The sequence below is a fragment of the Lonchura striata genome, chromosome Z, assembly GCF_046129695.1.
Source record: "Lonchura striata isolate bLonStr1 chromosome Z, bLonStr1.mat, whole genome shotgun sequence".
Taxonomy (NCBI): domain Eukaryota; kingdom Metazoa; phylum Chordata; class Aves; order Passeriformes; family Estrildidae; genus Lonchura; species Lonchura striata.
Genome location: NC_134642.1, coordinates 76,727,522 through 76,754,078, shown reverse-complemented (window position 1 = coordinate 76,754,078; position 26,557 = coordinate 76,727,522). Strand labels below are relative to the sequence as shown.

At 38.8% G+C, this 26,557-nt stretch overlaps 1 protein-coding gene across 10 annotated transcripts in view; it reads right to left on the bottom strand.

The window, feature by feature from the left end:
- PAM (peptidylglycine alpha-amidating monooxygenase) overlaps positions 1 to 26,557 on the bottom strand; it is a 121,103-nt gene that overhangs the window by 74,999 nt on the left and 19,547 nt on the right. Inside the window, exon 1 of one of the 10 annotated variants that reach the window (XM_021543986.3) lies at positions 23,128 to 23,255. The exons of the other annotated variants lie outside the window; for them this stretch is intronic. The gene's annotated coding sequence lies outside the window, so the exon portion shown is untranslated. Of the gene's footprint in view, positions 1 to 23,127; positions 23,256 to 26,557 lie in introns of those variants that run through there. 10 annotated transcript variants of the gene reach the window in all.

Sequence of the window (26,557 nt, the reverse complement as noted above, 5' to 3'; positions counted from 1 at the left end):
GCCCTCCCTGCTTGTAACACCTGAATCTAAGCTTATTTTGAGAAAGTATCACTGTACCAATGAAAAGGCTGGGAGGCGACACAGTCAGGATAGCTGACCCTAACTGGCCAAAGGGATATTCCGTACCACATAGAGGAGGACTGCGGGGACATTTGGAGTGATGGCCTTTGTCTTCCCAAGAAATCACTACATGAGAAGGAGGTTAACTTCTTGCAGGTGATGAACACCTGCTGATGGCAAGGAGGATATTAATTCCTTATTTTCCTTCGCTTGTGCATGCAGCTTTTGCTATCTTCTTCTGTCTTCATCCTGTCTTCATCTCAATTTTGAAGATGAGCTTTCTCGTTTTCTTGTGACTGTCTTGCCCAGCTCACTGGGGGCCAGGGAGAGAGGATCTATGGGCTACTGGCATGCCCACCAGTCTTAAATCACAACTAGTTTAGTTTATTTGCTATCTCCATAATACAAAACAAGCAAAAAGAGAAATAACCATGAAAGGGAAAACAAATAACCAGCATCAGTGTTTAAACTAATGTTGAAAGTGAATGTGTTCCCTGCTCTCTACAACCTACACCCCCAACCTCCTGATAAGATTTCCTTGTAGAAATGTATTTTACTCTGGTTCTTGGAGCATGAAGGAGGATTCTCAAGATTGTTGATTTCAAGAGTAGAGTCAATCAAGTGTTCTTCCCTGGAAAATTCTATTCAGCTATACATCACTAGGACTGAAAAGATGATGCAAGAAAAATAATAGGATATCCATCCCAACAGCTGAATTTTAGACTCAATCCCCAAATAAATGTTTTTACTGCAACAAATATAATCTGTATATATAATATATAATATATAATATATAATATATAATATATAATATATAATATATAATATATAAATATATATATAATTTGTATATATTATCTATATTATATATAAATATATAAAGATGTATATATTTATATATGTGTATATTTATATAATCTATAAATATTTTGTAGAAGAAAGGTATATGAAATTGGAACTAGGCAAGGTTGGGCAAGACTGCTTATTCCTTCTGGAATTTAAAAAAAAGTTTAAAATTGTATTTTTACAGAAGTATTTGTTTTCAAAACATAGGTGATTCAAATGATGTTTAACCCTCTGTTCAGTAAACTGCAGGGGCAGAAAAATCTTTAAATCTAAGACTTTCCAGTAATTCTACTGTCTATTTTGTCTCATGCAGCACCCGGGTTTGACTTATGAGGAAGAACATCTTCATGTTTCTTTTACTTCCTTTAACTGTTCAGTCAAAAGATGTATGAGAGACAGGAAAACCTATGTAAAAATCTATAGTACTTTCTCCTTCAGCATAACAAAAACTATTAAAGCAATAAAACTATTTTTGCAATTAGCTTTCACATATGAGAGCAATGCAAGTGTAATTTTAAAAGCTTACTGACATACTGGTTACTCCTGTTTCTCAGTAACACAGGGCTTTATTAATTCTGAAAATGTTGCCTGGTATTAAAAAAAAAAAAAAAATTGTCAACAGCCATGAGTCATATATATTATCTCTCTTCCGGGGTGTATTCAGTAATTTCAGAAATTTTGAGTTATCTTAATTTCAGATCGCCTTAGCTAATGGAAATACATAACTGCCAGCATTACTCATAGCACAGTTTAAAAGCAGACCTATCTTTGAATCAAAGGAAGAGAAATCAGATCCCTCTGAACACAAAAGGAAGAAAGAGAAGACACTACTGAAGGAAGTCTTTCATGCTGTAAGAGGAGGTCTTCCCAAGTGCCTTTTAAAGATCCAACACCTATTAGACATAAAAACTGTAGAAGGTTTCTGCAAGAAAGTACTACAAACTTTAAAATTGTACTAGTTTCCTTATAGCAAAATAAAAACATTTTATGACAAATCTGTTGATAGATATTCATCCACTTAAATTATGAACCACAAAAAATTATTAATTATTTCAAATCAATGCATAAATGTTAAGAAACAATAACTTTTCCTGTGACAGACAATTGCACACAGACAGCTGCACACCTTTGACAGTGAAGAACTGCAGCAAATGGGAAGAACAAAACCACATCACACACACAGAGGAATGCAATTCTCATCCAACAATATTAAAACTAACTAGACTTCACATACTTACAATTCAGTTTTTATATGTACACACACACAGAAGTTCAGTCCACCAATAAAAGCAATGAAGCAAGAAGATAGTTTCAAGAAAAGTTTTTAGAAGTTTTGCTGTAGACAAAAGTTCCTCAGAACTGGGTAGATTCAAATTTCATGTCAGCTTGATTTGGTTTTGACATTTATAATATAATTTAAAGCTACATAAAAATCATGCATCTTGTATGAGGTTGCCAGATCAGATAGATTTGCAAAATCATCTGTTCTCATTCTTAGAAGACCAGTACACTTCACCTTTTTCCAATTATTTGTGTCCAGTAAGGCTCTTTTTATTTTATAAATAGAATCTTGCACAGAAGAGAATCTTGCACAAAATAATAATATAATAAACAATGTCTTTGCTTGATACTGATTTATTACTGTTTTCAGAAAGCTCAGACAGATGTGGTTAACGATTAATCATCATACTGCCCTTCCTACCACTCTACAAAATCCTCAAGCTTTATGTTTTCTGACTCCTGTATAATGACCATGATTTCAGGTCAAAGATGAATCTTAACACGTAGCTTGTACTTAGCTAATTTGTTGAAATTCATTCAGATTAAAAGCATTTCTGCAATACACAGTTTGAACAGAACCTAAGAAGTCTGGTTTAATTATTTCTGAGCCCATACATCAGAAGGTGAAAAAATTAAGCTCTGCATTTTACTACAGAGGTTGCCTTGCTGGTAACTTCAGATACCTGGCAAGAGAAACTGGAAATTGCTAGAACCCAATCTGGATTTTTTAGCTTTCATTGTATAACCACTGCTCACTGAAAATTAAAATTAAATTTAAGACGTACCAAAAACCTCCAACAGCAAACAGGAAAAATAAAGTTTATTTTTCCAAACCTAAGTACCTGGGAATCCTACTCATGACTGAACTCTTGAATACCACTGTAGGGAAGGAAATGGAAGATAATTCAAGAGCTATAATGAAATCTCTTCATATTGTTGTGGTTTAATCGCAGCTGGCAAAGAATTCAGCTCTTTGACTCAGTATTTATCTTACTGCTTATGACCACTATTACAGACTCTATATTGGTGCTGCAAGGTAGTTAACCCCCACATACAACAATGGCAAATATGTAGGTAGATACTTTAAGTTTCTTTTTTTTTTTTCATTTGGAAAATTAAAAAAATATTAGGTAATTATTTTTTATATTTTGCCTTTTGGTTCAGAATGCAATCTCTTTCCTGTGCCACTCCATCTGTCAAGTGATTACTCTAATTAGCTGAAAAGGCAGCAACTAAAATGTTTTCCTTGGTGACTAGTCTGTCATTAAGTACCTTGTGCATGCCAGCATGGCAGAATACTTCTCTAGGAAGTGTTTATTAAGTAACACCTCCTATGAAAGAGTCACCCAGGAAGTACTTGGAAATACAGAATTCACACAATAGTGGAATCAATCCACTATTGGAGAAGGGGATGGGGCAGTTTCATAAACAACAGCAAAAAACTGAACATCACAGGAAGAAACCTTTCAAATATCATTTTAACCACAGGCCAGCTCAAAACCCATACCAATTTACCCCAATACTATTCTATTTAGAGATTACATGTTACGGAACAGAGCTAAAAGCAACATAAACAAAGCAGCTTAGAGGCTACAGTGAATTTTTGTGATTCACCCTCATTTGTCTATTCCACCTTCCTCCAGAACAGCCCACTCTTCTAACTGGACATACATGACTATCCTTTATCACTAAGGAAACACAAAATACAAGTAGCAAAGAGAGAAAGCTATACTTACAGGACCTTTTACCAATTTTTCTGCTAGCTTGCTTAACAATATTCAACTACTTATTTAACAATAACAATACAGACAAACCACAAACCAACATCCCACAGAGAAAAGGTGTTTCTTCAAAGATTGGCCTTTGCCGAAACTGGACAATGGGAAACCCCCAGAACATTTGGCACTATGCCCACCCAGCAGGGTGGAGTAGGCATTGGGCCAGGGGAAGTTCAGGAGTGCCTGCAGAGGATTAAAAGAGCCCTGCAAAGCAACCACAAGGACCAGGGCTGGCAAACAGGGACCACACTTGTTCAGCCTTGAGAAAAGAATCTTTGCAGGAATTCTTATCACTGGGGGCTACAAAGAAGGAGACCTCTCTTTCACAAGGAAAAGACAAGCTGTAATGGGTAGAAGTTACTCCTGGGAAGATCCCGTTGGACACAAAGGAACATTTGTCATAATGAGAACAATCAGCCCTTGAAATAATCACCCCTTGGATATGGTGGATTTCCCAATGTTGGACTCTTTAAGATCCCTCTGGACAAGGTGGTGGTGATCTTGACTGGACCATGCTTTTGCCAGGAAGGATGGATCAGATGATCCTTAAGGTCCCCCTCCAACCTCATATTCTGTGATTCTTGCAAGAACAGCAATGATGAAAACAGAAATCCCAAATACCCACCTTGAGTCACAGATTTTAAAAATCTTTCATTGTACCCCATGTCACAATATTTTGCTACTCCAACAAATTCTATAAGTAGTAACAAAAAGTTTGCTAGTACTCAGCCAGTACATGAATTCCTAGCCAAAACAGGAAACAAAACAAACACTTCTACAGAAGAAGGAATGAGATCCATCATGCTTCTGGGCTTGTCAAAAGAGGACAGGAACAAATCTTATCAAAATTAAGGGCAATGGCATGACTAATGGTTTTAAAACAATGAAAGCAAAATCATTATCAGAAACTATGAAAGGATACCATAATTACTGCAAGCCCATGGACACATCCCTTTCACATACCAAAAAAAATTTATTTGAAGAGAAGATGAAGTTTTGAAGCAAGATTTTCATTTATCTGAGAAAGGAAGTGTGTAAAATCAAGTCAGCTACTCAAACTAAATAGCATGAGAAAGGAAATCCAAGCCTCCTGCAAAATATCAGCAAGCTACACTTTGGTCACAAATCTTTTATGCTTTATCAAAATCAAATTTCTTTTATGATTTATCAAAGCAATCATCATACTGAATAATGAATAGTCTTAAAAATACAGCCTATCAGAAGAGATGGGATTTGTTCACATGAGTGCAAGTCTAATCTCATGAATTCAGTTGCAACATTCGTGAAAAAACTCACCTATGAGCATATGCATTGGAAATCTAGTTAAAACCCAAACTACATAACCACCAACTCTTAAGCACACAGGTATGTTTGCAAGAAAATGTGGCAACGATTTCTATTTGTAGCATAACATACACTTTTTTGCTTGTTTTTATTTTAGCAATCAAGTTCCTATACAGAAAAACTATTTTGACACTAGTTCAATTACAAGCTAAAAAAACTACTTTACTATCAAAAATTTGTACAAAATTGTCATTCTTAATTAATATTAAGAATAAATTTTAATATTTCTCCTTGATGCAGTAGCATTAAATGTCTACAAACCACAGATAAGACTGTTATTCCAAAATCAGATTTGTGAAGAAACTCATTTATGCGTGTTTCTGTTTTGTCTAGTTCAACTACAAGCTTGTCACATTACTGAACTTTATAAACCTGTAGAAAAATTAAGCTTTAGACTAGTAAAAGGAAATATTTTTAATTAACACACTAATGCTCATTAAGGGTACACCAACAAATTTTTTGATAATGTAAGATCAGTCGATTTAAAGATTTCTTATGTATTACAGTGCTTATTAGAAGTTTTTCCAAACACAACACCCACTCACTTCCTTGCATGCAGTAACTTGTCAAAGTAGCATTTTAGCTCCTCCTAAATCACATAATTGGTTTCTTTAGCAAGAAGGCCCAAATCCCCTATTCTCAGTTCCCCAGTCAACAGGACTGATTTTTCTGACATAAGGTCAAAAGGAGGTGAGGGGTGTGGGTTGAGGAGAGAAAATACAAAAGTCACACTATATAGAAGTAGCAGATAACATTTTGAATAGGACTTTTAGATGCAGTACTTTGGACACAATTTTTTAGTATGTCTATTACTCTGTATGTTATAAATACACTATTTAGTTTTCGTAAATTTTCTTCTTTCTGGGTCAAAAATATGCATTTTTACAAGAAAAGAAAAAAGATCATTACAGAATTTTCCAAAATGCTCAATTTGAAGTGCTATATAAAACATTACATAGACTTAGCTTAAGTTACTTTTTGTTTCAGACACATTTTTACTCATAAGAAAATTATTCAACCTGAGGCCCAAATACTGAACAACACTAATTCCAGAAATGCAGTAGTTAAAGTATTCAGGAAGACATCTGAGACTAAAGCAAAAAACCTCCAAAGAGAAATATTTTTCAGGTCAGCACTAAAAATAGTTCACAAAAATGTTTCATTGTCACATTTTAAGTCCTCCTTAGCTATTGATAAAATACAGAAATAAAGCAAACTTTTAAATGCATTTTGGTGTAAAATACAGCAAGAAATTTGTACAACAAAATTTGCCCAGTTTATGATAATGAAGAAGTAGGTCAGCTATCAACAGCCTAAACACACTATCACAAAGTCAGTACCTACTTCTGTTGTTGAGAGCAGTTGGAAGTTTTAACTCTATTATGATCTCTAGTGGGGAAGCAATTGTTTTTCCAATGGATTACATTGACAGTTTAGTAGTATAAGGCAGGTTATTTCACTAGCTAAAAATACAAATCAATGTAAAATAAAAATAAGTTAGTACTAATATAACAGGGATCTAAAAAATCCAAGCATGATGGAAACGGGAGGAAGAGTTTAGTGTTACATATTAGTTCCACTTCTGATACTCTTAAGTGTGCATGAAAGCAATAGGGTATGATCCCTTGGCAGGAAACATAATACATACTTGAAAAGCACTTTGGAGCTTACCTGCCCTAACACTCAAATTATGTGTGTAAATTCCATAAACACACCATAAATCCATCGTTTTCACCCAAGCTGCCTTCCAGTAATTCAGACTTGAAATCAAGCTACTAAAGAACACGGCATAGGGAGGTGAAGATCAAAGCTGAAGTCAAAGATTGAAGCCAGGTGACCAAATGATAAATAATAACAGAAATTCTGCATGAAACTGGCACCCCGAATCCTCAGGTTCTGGACTTTTTCACTGGTTTTGTTTGTACCGATTGCATTTGCCTTTTTAAATTGTTGTCTAGTTTTCTCCTAGTAAAGAATTGTTACTCCCATTCCCATATCTTTGCCTGAGAGCCTTTTAATTTAAAGATCCTGGTAATTCAGAGGGAGGGGGGTTTGCCGTTCTCCATTGCACAGGAGGCTTTGCCCTCTTTCACAGACTCCTGTCTTGTCGAACCAAGACAGATTTTGGCGCATCAACGTGAGGCCCGAGGGCATTGAGAGGGAAAAAGGATTAACAGTTCTTAAGTAATTTGGTTTTTTGTTGTGTGTAAAAACATCTTCAGCATCACCATGTGGTCTAGTTTACCTTGGTTTGGGTGGCATGTGATCGTAGCTATACTTTTCCCATTTGCAGACCCTTATCTAAAAATGGGTCCTATAACTAAGGCTACGGTGTCTGTTATCAAGTTTGGCTTCTGGGTTAATTGGGTGAGGAATTCATGGATCTTTAATTTCCTCTGGAAGGCAGGTACATGGATTCATAGCTATCACACGTTAACTGTATGTTTTTGGGGTTACTTTAATAACGGTACCTACTGCGAGGAAATAGCACCTGGGCAAACTTTCTCCCAACCTTTTAACCATCTTTTTGGGTCTGCTCCACCAGTTCTCAAAGGGTTAAGATCCTTTCTAAGTGCTAATGATACCATACAATGGGTGGTGTTGCTGATAGTCCTGTTATATTTAGCATTCAGAGATAAGGGAAGATTAACCTGGATAACTACCCTCACACCTACACCACAGACTCGAGATACTGCTGCTCCAGAGCCTGACCCTGCCCCACAGCCCACCTCAGAAATGAACCGCCCAGATTGGGTGAGGGTTCTGGTTAAGGAGATACGAGAGATGCTGAAGGAGTGCATTTCCCCAGCTGGTGAGAAACCGGCCCTTTGCCTTGAGGAGGGACAGTCTAATAGTACAGCTGTGGAACCCACTAATGTTACAACTGTCCAGGTTCCAGCTGAACCACAAAGGCAGTCACGGTCAGCAGCAGTGGCCCCGGTAGAAACAAGGAAGTCTAAGGTGAAAGCAGAGCACCCTGCAGATAGGGACAGGAATGGAGGAACCTCACAACCCACAGGAGAGCCAGAGATTGCTATCATCACCGAGTCCCTGACGTACGAAAGTCTTCGTAATCTGCATAAAGACATTGTGCGACGAGGGCGTGAGGCTTATGCTACCTGGCTACTCCGGGTTTGGGATCTTATGGGTACAGGTGTGCAGCTGGACGGTGGTGAGGCAAGGAACTTGGGACCCTTGACCCAGGACTCAGGTATAAATCAGGTTTTTGTAAGGGAACCAGGGTCCCTTTCTCTCTGGGAGCGGCTCTTAATGAGTGTCAGGGAGAGGTTTGTCCACAGAGAGAGAATGCAAGAGCACCATCATAGAATGCGCTGGAAGACCCTCGAGGAAGGGATCCAACAGCTGAGGGAAGTGGCAGTATTGGAGGTACTCTTTGGGAGGGATGGACAACACAGTAATGACCCTGACAAGGTCAGGTGTATGGGACAAATGCTGTGGAGTCTGGCAAATCTTGGGCCATCTCAATACACCACCTTCATTGCAACAATCAATGCTGACGCCCACCGGGAGACAATAGGTTCTGTTGCCAACAAACTTAGGAATTATGAGAGTATGATTAATGGGCCAATGCAGGCTCATATCTCAGCTGTGATTAAGGAGTTTAAAGAGGAGATGAGGGAGGAGCTGAGGAAGGTTAATGCAGCACCCGTGAGAGTCACAGGCCCCAGAATCAGCGCCCAACAATCCCCAGCTAGAGAGAGAGGGTACACCCCAAGGGCTAATCTGTGGTTCTTCCTGCGTGACCATGGGGAAGACATGGGGAGGTGGGATGGGAAACCCACTTCTGTCCTGGCAGCACGGGTCCGTCAACTCAAGGAGGGAAACTCTAACCGGGGCAGTTCCACCAAAGTGAAGGTAGCCTCAACCTCCCGTGACCAAGCTTGTGGGTATGATCTGTCAGACCCCCTTGAAGGGACCTCTAGTATGTATGCCCAGGAAAGGAATGATAACCAGTGTTAGAGGGGCCCTGTCTCTAGCCAGGGAGAGGCACGGGAAAACCGGATCTTCTGGACAGTGTGGATCCGATGGCCTGGCACATCAGAGCCACAAAAATATGATGCTTTAGTTGATACTGGTGCACAGTGTACTCTGATACCATCGGGACATGTGGGGGCAGAGCCTGTTTCCATTGCTGGTGTGACAGGGGGATCACAACAATTGACTCTGGTGGAAGCCGAGGTGAGCCTGACTGGGAAGGAGTGGAAGAAACATCCTATAGTGACTGGCCCAGATGCTCCGTGTATCCTAGGCATAGACTTCCTCCGGAACGGATATTACAAAGACCCAAAGGGACTCAGGTGGGCTTTTGGAATAGCCGCTGTAGAGGCAGAAGACATTAAGCAATTGAACACCTTGCCTGGACTGTCAGAAAACCCCTCTGCAGTAGGACTCCTAAGGGTGGAAGAACAACGCGTGCCAATTGCGACCTCGACAGTGCACCGCCGGCAGTATCGGACGGATCGAGATGCCGTGATCCCCATCCACAAAATGATTCGGGAGCTGGAGAGCCAAGGGGTGGTCAGCAAAACCCACTCACCCTTCAACAGCCCCATCTGGCCTGTGCGCAAATCTGACAAAGAATGGAGATTGACTGTGGACTATCGTGGCTTAAATGAAGTGACTCCACCGCTGAGCGCTGCTGTGCCGGACATGCTGGAACTCCAGTACGAGCTGGAGTTCAAGGCAGCAAAGTGGTATGCCACCATTGATATTGCTAACCATCTGCCATGGACTGATCCAGGCTGCACTAGAAAAGGGTGAGGCTCCAGAACACCTGCAATACATTGATGACATCATTGTGTGGGGGAGCACAGCGGCAGAAGTGTTTGAGACAGGTGAGAGGATCATCCAGATACTACTAGAAGCTGGCTTTGCCATCAAGAAGAGCAAAGTCAAGGGACCTGCCCGAGAGATCCAGTTCCTGGGAGTGAAATGGCAAGATGGACGGCGCCAGATTCCCACTGAGGTCATCAACAAGATCACAGCTATGTCCCCACCAACCAGCAAAAAGGAAACAGAAGCTTTCTTGGGTGCCATAGGTTTCTGGAGAATGCACACTCCTGAGTATAGCCAGATTGTGAGCCCTCTTTATCTGGTTACCCGAAAGAAGAATGATTTCCACTGGGGCCCTGAGCAGCAACAAGCCTTCACCCAGATCAAGCAGGAGATCGCTCATGCTGTAGCCCTTGGACCGATCAGGACGGGACCAGAGGTCAAGAATGTGCTCTACTCTGCAGCCGGGAACCATGGGTTGTCCTGGAGCCTTTGGCAGAAAGTGCCTGGGGAGACTCAAGGCCGACCACTGGGATTCTGGAGCCGAAGTTACAGAGGGTCTGAAGCCAACTACACTCCCACAGAGAAGGAAATCTTGGCTGCCTTTGAAGGAGTTCAAGCCGCCTCAGAGGTAATTGGCACAGAAACACAGCTCCTCCTGGCACCCCGACTACCGGTGCTGGGGTGGATGTTTAAAGGAAAGGTTCCTACTACCCACCATGCCACTGACGCCACATGGAGCAAATGGATTGCCCTCATCACTCAACACGCCCGTATTGGAAACCTGAATCGCCCTGGGATTTTGGAGATAATTACGAACTGGCCAGAAGGTGAAAACTTTGGTCTCACTGATGATGAGGAGCAGGTACAAGTGGCAAGGGCTGAAGAAGCTCCACCATACAACCAACTACCAGCAGAGGAGACCTGCTACGCTCTTTTCACTGACGGTTCCTGTCGCATTGTAGGGATGAACCGGAAGTGGAAAGCAGCCGTATGGAGCCCCACACGCCAAGTTGCACAAGCTACCGAAGGAGAAGGTGGATCAAGCCAACTCGCTGAACTCAAGGCCGTTCAGCTGGCTCTGGACATTGCTGAAAGGGAGAAGTGGCCAAAGCTCTACCTTTATACTGATTCATGGATGGTAGCCAATGCTCTGTGGGGCTGGCTGGGAAGGTGGAGGAAGGCCAACTGGCAACGTAGAGGAAAGCCAATCTGGGCTGCTGATATATGGAAAGACATTGCCTCTCGGGTGGAAAAGCTGAAACAACGAGCAGGTAGATCAGGCAGCAAAAATAGAGGTGTCAAAGATAGACTTAGATTGGCACCATAAGGGGGAGTTGTTCCTGGCTCGATGGGCTCATGATGCCTCAGGTCATCAGGGCAGAGATGCCACCTACAAGTGGGCACGAGACCGAGGGGTGGATCTAACCATGGACAGTGTTTCCCAGGTTATCCATGACTGTGAGACGTGTGCTGCCATCAAACAGGCCAAGAGAGTGAAGCCCCTATGGTATGGTGGGCAGTGGTCCAAGTACAAGTATGGGGAGGCCTGGCAGATTGACTATATCACATTGCCCCAGACACGCCAAGGCAAGCGCTACGTGCTGACCATGGTGGAAGCCACCACTGGATGGCTGGAGACTTTCCCTGTACCTCATGCCACTGCCCGGAACACCATCTTAGGTTTGGAAAAGCAAGTCCTGTGGAGACACGGCACCCCTGAGAGAATTGAGTCTGACAACGGCACCCATTTCAAGAACAGCCTTATCAACACCTGGGCCAGAGAACATGGTATCGAATGGATATATCATATTCCCTATCATGCTCCAGCTGCCGGCAAAGTTGAACGGTGCAACGGACTCCTTAAGACTACCCTAAAGGCACTTGGTGGGGGAACATTTAGAAACTGGGAAATTAACCTGGCAAAAGCAACCTGGATGGTCAACACCCGAGGGTCTGTCAATCGAGCTGGCCCTGCCCAGTCAGAACCCTTACACGCAGTAGATGGAGATAAGGTCCCTGTAGTACATATGAAAGGTATTTTAGGGAAAACTGTTTGGATTAATCCCACCTCAGGCAAAGACCAACCCATTTGTGGGATTGTCTTTGCTCAAGGACCTGGTTACACTTGGTGGGTAATGCAGAAAAATGGGGAGACCCGCTGTGTACCACAGGGAAACTTGGTCTTAAGAGAGAACTGGGTATAAGATTTCATGGTGTGCAGATGGAAATAGAATAAGGGGTGGATAATGTCCTGGGTTGTAAGATAAGCTTGTATTCTATTTGCCATCTGTCGAAAGGTTGGGCAGGTTTTGTTATCTCTCTCAAAGACAATGGTTTGCCCTGTAGAGGCAATGGTTTGTTTATACACTATTGACTGACTCACTGCCGGGTTGGTAAATGTAACACCATGAGGGGTCCCACCCAGAGGGGGAAGCCAAGCACTCTATTATTGTTAAAAGGGGTAGCTTTTTGGGGAGAGGAGGCAGCTCTCTGGGCGGGACTCCGAGAGAAGCAGCTCGCTCTCTCTCTTCGCGGGATTCCCGGAGAAGCAGCTCTCTTCGGCGGCACTCGCAGCGAAGCAGCCGGAGCGCGCTGAGGCGACGGCGGCGGAGCTCGGAGGCAACCCCAGCACAGAGGAAGACCGGCCCCACTGCCACCAGATCTTCAGAGGAAAACTATACCCTTCTAAAGATCACCACTTCAGCTGCAATTCATCAACCACTGCAAGGGGAGCAAAAGTCCCAGCAGGACTGCTACTGGCACCCCGAATCCTCAGGTTCTGGACTTTTTCACTGGTTTTGTTTGTACCGATTGCATTTGCCTTTTTAAATTGTTGTCTAGTTTTCTCCTAGTAAAGAATTGTTACTCCCATTCCCATATCTTTGCCTGAGAGCCTTTTAATTTAAAGATCCTGGTAATTCAGAGGGAGGGGGGTTTGCCGTTCTCCATTGCACAGGAGGCTTTGCCCTCTTTCACAGACTCCTGTCTTGTTGAACCAAGACAACAGTATAATCATCACAGCATTTTTCAGCTACACTCAAGACATTTTAAGTGTTAGTGTAAGTAGTTGGTACTACTTACATAAGAGAACATCCACACCAGTAAGAAAAGATTTGTCTTTTTCTCAGGTCCAAATGACACCCCATACTTCCCTTCATTTTTTCTATTCAAGGGATACCTTCAAACCCTCCCACAAGATCGGGCTGTAGGTCTGGTGATATGCAGCTCTTTTCCAAACACGGCTGTTTGCTCTCACCAAAGGTGACAGCCTCAGAGACTCAAACTTGGATTTCAGTCTTCTTGTACCCTCCAGAAGTAGACATCCAACTTTTGAATCAGACTTAAGTAGCAGGAAGGGGTAATATCAAAAGTCTGTTACTCAAGTACACTTTTGGTAGGGGATAGGTAGCCTCTGCAAAGCTGTTACATTTTATAAATTGCATCATAAGCAGAATAATTTCTGCTAGTTTTTAAGCAAAACCCATAAAAACTTACTGTCAAAAAATCCAGATGAGAAACTTGTCTTTCAGATTGCCTTTCAGCAATCTGCTCAGCAAAATCTTTTGCAGGGACATCTATCTTTGTATCAAGACACAGTCTGGTACAGCAATCCACATAGTGTCTGGGCTTGCTGGCAACATGCCTGCTGAAAAGAGTGGCAGGCACAGCAATATAGGGATTGAGGGTCAGCATTCTTGTCTTCTGAATAAAGGACTCACTAATTCCACAGCAAATTTAAATTTGGATATTTAAAGGTAAGAAAAAGAAAGTTGGAATTGCTCTGTGGTGATGAAATACAAATATGTGCCAAAGATACTCAAGGGGTTATTACAAGGAAGTTGGAAACTGTGATATGGTGGGGGAAAACTTGACCATTGAAACTCCATGGTCTAAACTGCACTTTGCATCCAATGATCAGGACATTGCAAAGTGTTAGCCAACAGTTTGTTAAAATACTCTAAGAGTATGGATTTAGATATATGTGTTCTTCTGAAAATAAGGCTTGAAAAATTCATTGTCAATTTTCTCTCCTCAAAGCTGGATTACTCTAACAGGTACTCATATCAGCCTAGTAAGCGCTTCCAGGTTCTTTTGATAACACATTTTTGCAATCACCTTTTATGACTATGTAATGGTTTACTTTAAATCACAGTGTTCGTGAGGAAAAGACCAGGAATACACAGTTAATAAATGTCATTTCTAGTTAAAGCCTTCAAGGAAGAAATGGTGTGGTGTATCATCGGCAAAGATTCCACATCTACCACGTGATATAGAAATTAACCACACCCTTCTTTAGACAATTTCCTCTTGTCCCATCACTTGTTACTTGGCAGAAAAACCTGACAGGCACCTGACTAGAACCTGTTTTCAAGTAGTTGTAAGGAGCCATCAGAGCACACCCAGAAGTTTAACTCCCAGCTTAGGACTCTATGCACTGCTTGCCTCCTCTACATAAGCAACCTGAAGCAACAGGATTGAAAGTTTTTGGTGTAATTGCACTGCAGCAGGAGCAGAAATTCTCCAAACACCACAAAGCAAGCTGTGTCAAGATGCTAGGAGTGTGAGCTACACATTTGCACTGTAGTTGCATGGAATTTCAATCATAAAGGCTCTATTAGCACTGTAACTGTACAAAATACATCAACAAAATCCCACTATGTGTCACACAGCTTTTGTTTCCTACAGGGAACCTGATGAAGGATAGCAAACTATCTGGAACAAGTAGAAAGAAGCAATTTTGGAGCAACAGGCATCAGTCTCACTATTACAAGATGGCCTAGAAACACCACAGACTCCTTTATTCCTCGCTCTGGTTCCATGATCCTTTTAAAGGCACTCAAATAAGGAGACAACTCCATACACACATCAAGTTTACAGAAGTGAAGGAGAAGCTGTGTGAGGAAGAGCATTGAGGCAGCATAAAAGTGTTACAGAAAAAAAAAAGCCCTAATGCTCTTTAGTTGCATGAACTCTTAACTCAGGTGGAAGGTGATCTTCATTTCCTTGTCACACACTCACCACATAAGAACTTTACCCAAAACCTCATGGCTAGTCACTGAGCTATCTCAAATTTGTTGACAGTTTTAACAGATTTTAATACTTTATATGAAATTACCATTAAGGTTTTTAAAGGGGAAGACAGGAACAGAGGATGCAACAAGCATTTTCTAGCAAATTTAGAATTTATTCTATAATCTATTGCTTTCCCCATATGTTCCAATTTTTCTATCCATCCCTTCCTCAAAACAGGCAATTCTATAAAATCTCTCATTACTTATCCTGTATTTTCACAAGTGTTTTGTATCAGATGACAAAACTCCTCTATCATTTATGTCTTGGCACTGTACGTTGGCTAAAGATAATTAAGTCTAATTTAGCATTAAACTGCAAAGAAAATCACTTTCACTTTCTTTAAGTTATTTAGAAATCAGAGGGCTGAGTAAATTTGATGATGACTGTATACTCCTTTTGGAGAATGACTAAAAAAGTGAAGAATAGCACCAAAAAAATAGAGCTGTGTTAAAACAAGTTATATTTAGCACTACATGAACAAAAGCCAATACCGCTCTCCTTTATCATGACACTGACAAGTGCAAAACAGAATGCCTGACAGCTTTCCAGGGGGCTTTAGCAGCTACTGCTGATGCACTGCAGAAAACAGATTGACACCAAAACCTCTTTGCACTATGTGTTTTCCCACCATCCAGTTAAAGACATTTAAGCAAAAAGACATCAGTTACAACTGCTCTTTCAAGATGCTGCTTGAAAATAGATGCAGAATGTATGTGAAGTTTGTTTTCCTGTTAAGCACTGGCTGGTTTTAAACAACAAAGTAATCCTGAAGATCCATTAGCAAAAACAGTGGGGAACCAGCTATTCGGTGGCAGCCCTATCTCCAGTTTTGTCAGTCATAATATACAAACTAATAATTAGAGCATAAATAATAGTCCATGAAAGAAATCAACAAATTAAAATCTGAAAACTTGCATTTGAAAAAAATTTGTTTTGCAATGCAAATCTGCCAGCTAAACACAAAAGTTTATCTATTTACATATGAGATGCAAAACCAACTTTTAAATATAATCAAAAAAGGTTAAATTGTTTTCTTGTTCAAAATAATCTTACTAGAACATTCCCAAAAATGCATTTTATTGATAGCTATAACGAATCATATTAGAAGTGAGAAATCACATATTTTTTTTCCCATGCTCTCTTGTACATCCCATACAACAAACGTAATGCTTGTCTGTGTATGGTACCTCCAGGACAACAGACATATCTTCATCTTTCTCGCAGCTAACTGACTTCACTGAAGAGTATTTTTAGTTTGTTGCTTGGTTGTTAGCTCATGCTCAGCACCAAGTAATACTGACTGCCACTCACACATACTTCACCTACAAGCTCCATCTGTGTTTTAATTACTATAGCAAAAACATCCACACTTCCAATGGCTCCTCAATTATATAACATTAAAAGATAAAAACTCTTTTAACTAAAGGAAGTTATCCATGGTAGTCATAGGGTACTGCTCACAGAGGAAATGGTTAAAAATTGAAATATTCATAAAGTTTAACAGCTTCCTGAAAATAATAGTTTTCTGTAAATGTGGATGTTGAAAATGCCTTCTTAAACTCTCACTCATAAAATAAAAATGCAAGCTTATAGTTCACTCTTAAGTAAAAAAAATAATATTGTACTTGGGTATTTATCTTCCTTTTTGAAGCATTCTTCTCCAAACTTCACCAATAAAGCTTTTAAAGCTACAGTAACAATGAAGAATCTCATACTCTGTTGTCCCACATAAACCTAATGAAACACTGAAAGATAAAAGACATAACATACATCTGTTAAATATAATAAAGAACTGTACAATATTCAATCACACTTGAAGAAGAAGCACACTTATTAGAGAGCTCTGACACATAAATAAGGCTAAGAAAAAACTGATACTAAAAAATCATTCCTAAAGAACACAAAGGATGAAGAGTACCCAAACTAGCTCTTTATATATTTCACTGTGAATGTGGGTATCACATATACGCTATATCTAATTCAGATATACCTTAAAAGACTAATTCACAAGTGCTTCCATGGAATTCCATTCCTACTGCTTCCATGATACAAGGCAGTATCTAATTCACTACAGATTGGGAACCACATCACACGTTCATGCAAGGCCTCTTGTAACCCTGTCAAGAACTAAAATCAAGCCTGCCCATACCCGAGTACTACCTGCAACAAATCATCACATCAGTTCTTGCAAAGTAATGCTGTCTTCAATAAAGCTCACCAGAGAAAGTACACACCACAATTAAACTGGACACTTCAAAAATCTTACCCTGGAGTTGACTGTCAGGTGGATGCAAAATTACAAGATCTCATTTTAGTTACAGACAAACAGAAATATAATACTTACCACTTTTAGTTTTTACAAGGTAACTTCTATTCATGGATGAACTACTGTAACCAACAAGTAAAATAAAATATACACTTTCAAACTTACTTCTAATTGAAAGAGAATGTATTTATAAAGCCTCATAAGCTCTCAAGAACTGCTTTGTAATTTTTCTTTATTTTTTAGCCTCATGAGTTGAAAAACCAATTTGCATTAAAACAAACTCAAATAACGTTTTTCCTAAACCAAAGAAATTTTAAAGTATCTCCCTCTTAGGATAAAAGAAACAGGTTACATTTCTTTTACTGCCCCAAACAAGATGGCCTTACACGGCTTTCTTATGTCCCAAGATGCATAATTTGCTATTTGACACAAATATACATGAAACCAGGCAGTCCTCTTTCCAAGATTTCCTGAAATCACAAGTTTGGGACCAAGTGTCTTTCTCCCTTTTGGGTTTTTAATAGAATGGATGGCATGCTTAGCTGTTTGGGTTCCTCTGTTTCTCTTTGATGATGCCAGATGACCCTCACACAAAATAAGAAACTGAATAAGCCTTTTATCTCCCCTCCAAAGCCATTGATCCCTAAGAATCTGGTCAGTTTAGAAGAGGAAACAGCTACTATTTTTAGCAGTTTTGCAAAACTGCACTGATTCATACTTAGAAAATCTGATTAGTTGTTCCAGGATTCTTTTGTGAATTCATCTATGTGGCCCAGGATGGGGAATTAGCCTAAGAAAAAGCACTCCACACTAATTTGGTCATACACTGAATAGTTACCATATCCAAAAAGTCTACTGCAGTGAATACCTGAGCTGGCAGTCAGGCTAAACTCAAAGAGTTGTCAGCCAGGGAACTCCCAAGGCATTCCTGTTTGCAGGTAGGTTTCTTTAAAAAGGAAAAGGAGGGATGGCATACTACTAAATGGAGTAGTATGCAATCCCTGAACCAGAGTGGTTAAAATTTAATGTAGATTTTGTATGAAAACCTCAAGGAAATTTGTACTGTGGCATTCCTTCTGATGGACTGTATAGAATTTTTTAAACACCAGAATGTGGCAACACTGCAGTTCTACAGTACTTTTTCCTTTTTTCCCTTTAAATACACATACCACTCCTGCAGAGATTTCTCTAAGAAAGTGCTATGGAATAAATTACAACCTTCAAACGATGTTAATTTTTTAGTTAAAGAACAAACAAACAAACCAGCCTAGAAAAAGTACAGTGGTTCTAACAGTTCTGTTTTCTTGTAGCAGTCTGACCTTTCTTCACATGTGATGGATCCACTGTGCTTCTCACACACTAAAGCTTCTTTCAGGTGTATTGTAAGGACAAAAGTTGGTGAGAGACTCCTTACATCAAGTAAAAAGATTCACCAGCCTACTTGTACCACTTGGCTCTAAAACAAGACAAACACTTCCAGACTGTCTCAGCAAGTAATGAAGTCATACATGAAAACCTTGCAGGAAGGTCCAAGACTTTCAACCCTGTCAAAAACCAGATGGACTGGCTTAGTTCTAGACTTAAAGCTACCTTTTGACTCTTACCCTTTCCCCACCATAAAGAGCTTACAGGTATACATCCAGAAAAGTGAAAGTAAGATTCAGGCCTAGTATAATGTACAGTTTACAATGAAGTAGATAAAAGTTGTTTTCAGCCAAGATTCCAACAGCATCTCCAAATGAAATAATTTACTTCAATACTAATTCCAGTACATATAAAATAATATAAAAATAGCACTGTTAAAAAAAAAACCCAAACCAACCACACAAACGCTCACCTACAGCCTGAGGTAACTTACACATGATGTAACTTAGAAACAACACTATTTTATTGAATAATAAATTAATGCCTCTTCTAGATGCACAACAATGCTTCTATTCTTAAGTTAAATACTCAAAAGATTGAAAATAAGAAGGCAAAACAATCAGGGAGCTTCAAAATTTTGACCTTTATTCAGGGAAAAAACCCAATATAATGTAAAAAAAAAATCCTAAACTTGAAGGATATGGAATAGGGGGATTGAAAAGCACAACAGAACATATACATGTTTGCATGTACAAATGAAGAAGCTCAAAATGAAATTCTAAGAAAAAAAATATCCGTGAAGTCCCATTTCCCCCACATATAGAACACACTGAATACTGTCAAGGGATTCTCTTGGTATAAAAAAAAAAAATTATCCAGAATTAGATGTTGTACATAAACACAGCAGAGACAAACCAGCCAATTCAGACTAACACAAGCTCTGGAAAATGCTAAAATGTTTTTCTTAGCACACTATTACTTTTGCTGTATACTTAGCTTTATAGTTTTTTCGTCTTAAAGACTGTCTAAGCCACCTGTCACTACAAAATTTTCATATTCACAGGATATGACAATATTCCCAACACCAAAAGGCAGTATTTTCAGAACAGGAGAATATAATTTTGGAAATCAATATGTTAGTTACCAGTCAATATGGAACTGATTTATAAAAGCCTTGAACTTTGGAAATCCATTCAGGTGAATGTCAGTTCTTTCTATCTAACAGTTCCACCTGATTTATTATTATTACTACACAGATTTAAACAAACATGTGCATATGGTTCCAGACAAAAGAAAAGCACTTAATAAAATAAACAGATACAAAAAAAATTATGGAGATTTCATACAGCTACTGAGGGGAATCACTGTATTTCTGGAGCACAGCTGAAGTATGATTTTTAGAAAATTGGGGGGGGTGGGGGGAAGACAAAAAAGACAGCTGTTGCACAGTTGCTTATGGATTTTTCTACATCTTCAACACTTAAGATTAAATTATCCAATCTTACAGAAATACATAAATGTTTATCTACCAGTAATTAAATCTTGTCCGAACAAAAATATTAGGTACTTTTCTGTAAGCAAATTCTAGCAAGATTAGAGCACAATTTATCTCCTTAGGGCACATTTTTTCTCCTATTGACTGAAATACCAGGCAAACCACAGAGCCTTCATTGCCCCATTCCACATGCATGTGTACAAATAACGTCAGAAGAGATAGGATGCAATTGAGTAAACTTTATTGATTCTGAAAAACAATGAATTTCCTCCATTATTATTAACTTCTGTGCAAACAAAGACATACTGCATGCTTTAAATATATAACTATGCAAAAATGCTTAAGGTTTGGTACTGGAAGAAAATCTGGCCAGATCATGCAGACCAAGAAAGGCAAGGTGGTCTCAGCTCCCACATCCAACCATGGTGAAGTTAAGCATACATCCCCACCATGCAGACAAAACACATGTGTAACTGTACACATGACCAGCCATGGGGCAACAAGGGAGGTAGAGGAGGAGGCATCCTAATTGAAAACCAGCACATTCCTAGTGTCAGGTCTTGAACTCAATTTCCTTGTCCAAACAAGGTCAGAAATTTATCTAGGATTTCTATCTGAATAGTAACTTCCCTAAATATGAGGGAAAATATTCAAAAACTGACCACAAAATCTCATGTGCCAACCAGCTATTTTCTCTCACAGTTGTATTTGAACAGGGAGATTTTAAACTCCATAAAAACCCACCATGATTTTAAGGTACAGCTGTACTTATGGCCAAGTTCATATAGCAGAATATGCTCAGAGCTAATGCTTTGCAGGGCAATTAAACCAGTCTTCTCTACTGTGACAGACTTTCTGAGTCCACAGATTCCAGGGTGATGGGTTCATCTTGCTAGCTGGTGGAAAAGCTCTTTCCTACATACTAGGTTTATGTTGCATCAACCCACTACACAAACTCATCCCATGACCGCTGCAGGGAGAAAAGAGCACCAGGAGAGCAAGACTACATTTTTCAGCATTGAATTAACTTAGCATCCTCAAAAATTGTTAGCATTATCTCTGATAATGTTCTAATCTGTTCTCTTGTTAGATTACATAAAATTCTGAAAGAATTCCCAATTTACCCTCTTCAAGGGTACCCTGTTTTTTTTCCTTCAAGAACTTCTCCTTCAGCCCACGTTTAAGGCAACTGTGTCTCATCTTCACCTTTTTAATATTCACTCTAATTCTGTGATGTCCTTCTATAGAAGGACAGTACCACAGTATTATTTGAAAAAAAACCAAACACTTCCTTCTTTAAAGTAGCTCTTATCCTTTCCCCTCAGTCCTCCTTGGTTTCTGCTCAGAACAGAGAAAATCTACAATGATTAATGACACCACTATAATGGAAGATCTCAAGAGTGCACCCAAACATGCACCCCTATAAATGACCTACAGGATTATAGTGAAAAAACAACAGAAACTCTGTTTCTGTAATGAGCTGTTTGAATGTGAGACCTGAACTTGGAGTCAAAGGACTTGGTGGGAGGAAGAACAAATCTAACCCATTGATAAACATGAAAAGAAGCTCCCAACTCCAAACTACTACTACATCATTAGACTGACATTCATTAAAGAAACACATATATTGCATACTGGTTGATCGTGTCTAACACATCAAACTGAAAACCAATCAAACAAAAAAACAGTGAACAAAAAACCAACCAAACAAAAAAGAATGAACAAAAATCCCCTAGCCTAACCTCCTAAGCTAAAACAGAAAAGATGCACCAACCAAACAAAAAAGAATGAACAAAAATCCCCTAGTCTAACCTCCTAAGCTAAAACAGAAAAGATGCACAATTCCTAAAACCATAATGGAAGAGACTGTGAACAATCAAAAATTGTGTTAACTACATAAACAGACTTTATTTTTTTAAGTGCTAAATATCAAAATTAATAGGTATCAGAACTAGAAAGGTAGTTTTAGTTTATCTAAAATATTATCTTTTTTATATTATTATCCAAACTAACAGCTAGGCAGTCGAGAGAAAAAAAAGAACATATATATTTTTATACTAGAAAGCAAAAAAATCCTTAGTCCACAAGGAATTAAAGATACTCAAAAGGCAGAGTATTGTCACTAGACTGTCTTTCCTATTCCTCTAATGCACCACATCTATTGCAATTAATAACATCACAAACTGCCAAATGAGTCAGTACATACTAAGCATTTTGCTTAAGAAACATCAATAGATACCCCCTTTCCCCAAAACAGACTTAAGTGTCTAAATAAGCCAAGTAATGTTATGAACAAAAACCAGAAAACAGGTACAGGTTAAGAAAAGTTACTTGCATACTATATATGCATGGAAGAAAGAGGTACATTGGTGGACTTGTACAGTATATATTACTTTAATGTAGAATTTCTTGCAACATCAAAGCCCTTATTTAATATAAGATGGGTGTTAATTGCTGAGATTTTGCTTTAATAGTATTTTTTTTTAAGTGAACATGTTTCTCTTAGGTAATAATCCCCATTATATAAATGGATCTATGAGTAAAAATAAATCTCTGTAAATTTTAATTTCTAAAAACCTTTAACTATACAATAAATCAGGGTTTTTTACTTCAGGGATTTTTACTTTACCTTTTTTTTATATTTATGAAAATTACCTAGACTTTGTCATTACATTTAAATTACACTAAGCTATGCAATTGGTTCATCTAAAACATACTTTATGCATTTAGTGAACAATGCAAGGGAATAAAAATAAAGCAACACTGAAACTTCATCGTGAGGATACATAAAAACTATTAAATATGAAGCAAAAGTCACTTACCTTCCAGTCTCATGAATTACTAAAATAACACTGGAAAACAGAATGTATGGAGAGAAGCTTATGATCTTTAGTGAGAGTCAAATAATCTTCACGTAGACATTATGAACAGCCCCTGTATGCATACTGACATCATCAGTAAAGGCTTTGAGGCAAAGGATACTATGGTAACCACGCAATGTGCTGAGAGAGAAGCCTTTAATTGCTTAACAACTTCCTGAGGCTTGTGCTACTAGGTTTCCATTTGCTCAGAAAGAAATGAAGGTTGTCACAGAGGCAGTGAGTGTGCTACTGTGCAGAAAAAACCCTACACTGAATCCTGATTCTATTAATTGTGATGAGACTTATAAAATTACAAGTATCATAGCTTGAATTCATTAATGAAATCTTCTAATATCTGCAAGATCTGTCAGGAGTCATAGGTGAAGAAGCAATACTGTCAGGCAGTAATTTTATAAGCATTTCTGTTTTCTCTATTTGCATGCACTGACACCATCACATTGAGATATTATCTTCTTCAAGTCACAGAAGAGTTTTAACTGTAGAATGTTCTTCTGCACTAGGGGGTAAAACAGTGTTCACAACAAAACCTAAAGTCCAGCTAATACTAAAGCTCAGGCATAATATAAATGGACACGCTGTGAAACAAGGTGTTTATCCTGGTATCATGTCTCTTTCAACTTCAATGACTGTTAGTCAGTAGATCACTTAGGAAGGACAAAACTCTGGGACATATTACTAGCAGTGGCAGTGACATGATATGGCCCAAAGACAGCTGAATAAGATGATTTTGGCTGTTTCCAGAAAACTGGACAACCATCTCTTCATTTTGCACACAAATAGATCAGCAGTTGATCAATGTCATTGTTTGAATTCTAACATTAATCAAGCCCTTGTGAAATAGTTATGCTTTTCACACTTAAGTTGAAAGTTCTGATCATCATATGCGTAGGTTAAGAACACTACTGGGCCAGCTACTTTCACAACTAGATGTTATTTGGTCTTGCCAACCAAATTTTGCACTCTTATTTCAAAAAAGCACATTCTATCGCTCTCTTTTCAAGCACAAGTGCAAATTCCCTAAGATGCTTCACACACCTGCTCTTCACAGAAAGTTTTCTGTACATAAATGTTTTCAAAACCATTGGTCTAAGCAGCAATAGTGTACTGCCCTCCACCCCAGTATCTTTTTGTATATGCCACATACACTTAAAAGAAAATGCAGAGAGATAAGTAAAAAATAGCTGGAGACTTGCCTTTATCACAGACAACTAAGTTAAGTTTCTGCTATCTGCAGCAATGCAGAAAGCCATAACAATGCTGATCCTCTGTTGAGACCAGTATTATATCTCCAATGGACACTAACAGCATAAATACAGAGAAAAAGAGCAGCTGAAAATCATAGCTCAACAAAAGCAGAAGACTGTACCCTCCAACTCTTTAGAGGTTGATGTCACAAGCAAGGTAGCTCATGTTAGGAAGCCCAGTCAAAAGAGCCACAGCAGTATGAACAGTGAAACTTCTTCTAAAACCAATATATATGAGATGCAAAGGTGCTTGCCATCTCAAATTAATTTCCAAGTTAATAGCTTAAAAATAAAAGGAAAAAAAAAAAAACATCAGCCTGAAGCTGAATATAAAAGCTTGCTCCAAAACTGAAGGACTAAATTTCTGACTATTCATTGGAAAATATAATTACAAAATTTTAAAATTAAAATACACATAATTTTAAATTGCTAGATGACACACTCAGCCTTTCAAGTGACATTTTCCCAAAACACATTTCCCACAATCTCCATCCTATTTGGGGAAGGAGACGATCAGACAGTAGCTGCACATCTAGTAAATTACATCCAACCTCTCATAGGATGCAATAATAAATAAATCAAATAAATCCAACACCTCAGTTGTTTGGATTTAGTAGCTAAGTGACTGTCTGTTTTTTCCAACTAGAATCTCAGGTAGAAGTATTTCTCTGGGCCAATTCTACAAATTCCTGTTCATCTCTAGTTAACTCGCTTGACTGCTTTAAAAACTAAATAAAAGAAAAAGCTTCATTGTCCAGTTCTTGAACAGTAACTTAATTTAGTAGGGCATGCTAATACTGTCAGGGTCTGTATATACAACATCCCTCCAGCAATTTCTACAGAGAAACAACCAATTTAGGCTAGATATCAAGTAGGGAGACAGGTATTGGAGGTGGATTAAACATACAAGATGACAGTTTTTCATTCTTAATATTTCTTTGAGCTGAATAAAGTCTGGCTTTAAGAAGGCAAAAGAAAAGGAACAACAATAAGGAGTAATTTTATTTTTGAATGTCTGTGAACAGGCACAAGCTTAGAATGTCAGTACAAAAATAAGGCTGCAAATAATGACACAACGGCATGTAGAAGAAACATCTTGACATAATTTTCGAGGCTGCATGTAATGGTTTCCTCTTATAGTTAAACTTCTAGGACTATTATACTAACACTTCACAATCGTTCAAGATTCTCATTTCTACAGCAATAGAAAGAATCAAAGAGCAGCTCAAGCAATCACAACAGCATATTATGAAGTCCTGCTTTTATTAAGAGAGATTTCAATCTATTTCCTGGCACTCTTCCACAAATCACTTCCTCTACCCAAGAAGGTAATCTGAGGGCTGCAGCATCTGTCCTCTGAAGCCAGGTTGAGAGTTCAGTATAAGCTCTTCAGTCTGGGAGCAGAGAAGGCTACAGGATGACCTTACAGCATCCCCCTGTACCTAAGAGGGGTTTGCAAAATAGTTGGAAAACTACTTTTTTAGAAAGACATGAACTGTTAGTACAAGGGGAAATAGTTTTGAACTGAAACAGAGTATGTTTAGATAGCATATAATAATGTTTAGATAAGATAAGAGGGTGGTGAGGCACTGGCACAGGTTGTCCAGAGACAGAGCAGATGCCCAGTCCCTGGAAGTGCTCCAGGGCAGGCTGGATGAGGCTCTGAGCAACCTGGCCTAGTAGCATGTGTCCTTCTCCATTGCACAAGAGTTCAAACAAGATGATCCTTAAAGTCTTTGCAACCCAAATCATTAAACAATCCTATGAGTTTCTATAAAATCTCCCCTCCACACTGAAATCTGGGCATATGCCCTTTAAGGCAGGAACCGTTTACCTACTAAACCAGTAAGAGGTACCAGCTTACATAGCAATGAACATTTACCACATGGTTAAAATATTGCTGAAAAAAATAAAATAATTAGATTATTATTTGTCAAACAAGGAAATACTAAATTGGTATTACACATAAAAACCTATACTATTAGTATTATGGAATGTAAGGGATAATGAATACCAAGTTAAATTAGAAAATATTTTGAATTAGGAGATTTATTGTGTTTTATTTCATATATGTACAGCTGCAACTAAACAAGGGCAATTTCTCTAATTTTCTGTAGTGACATGTT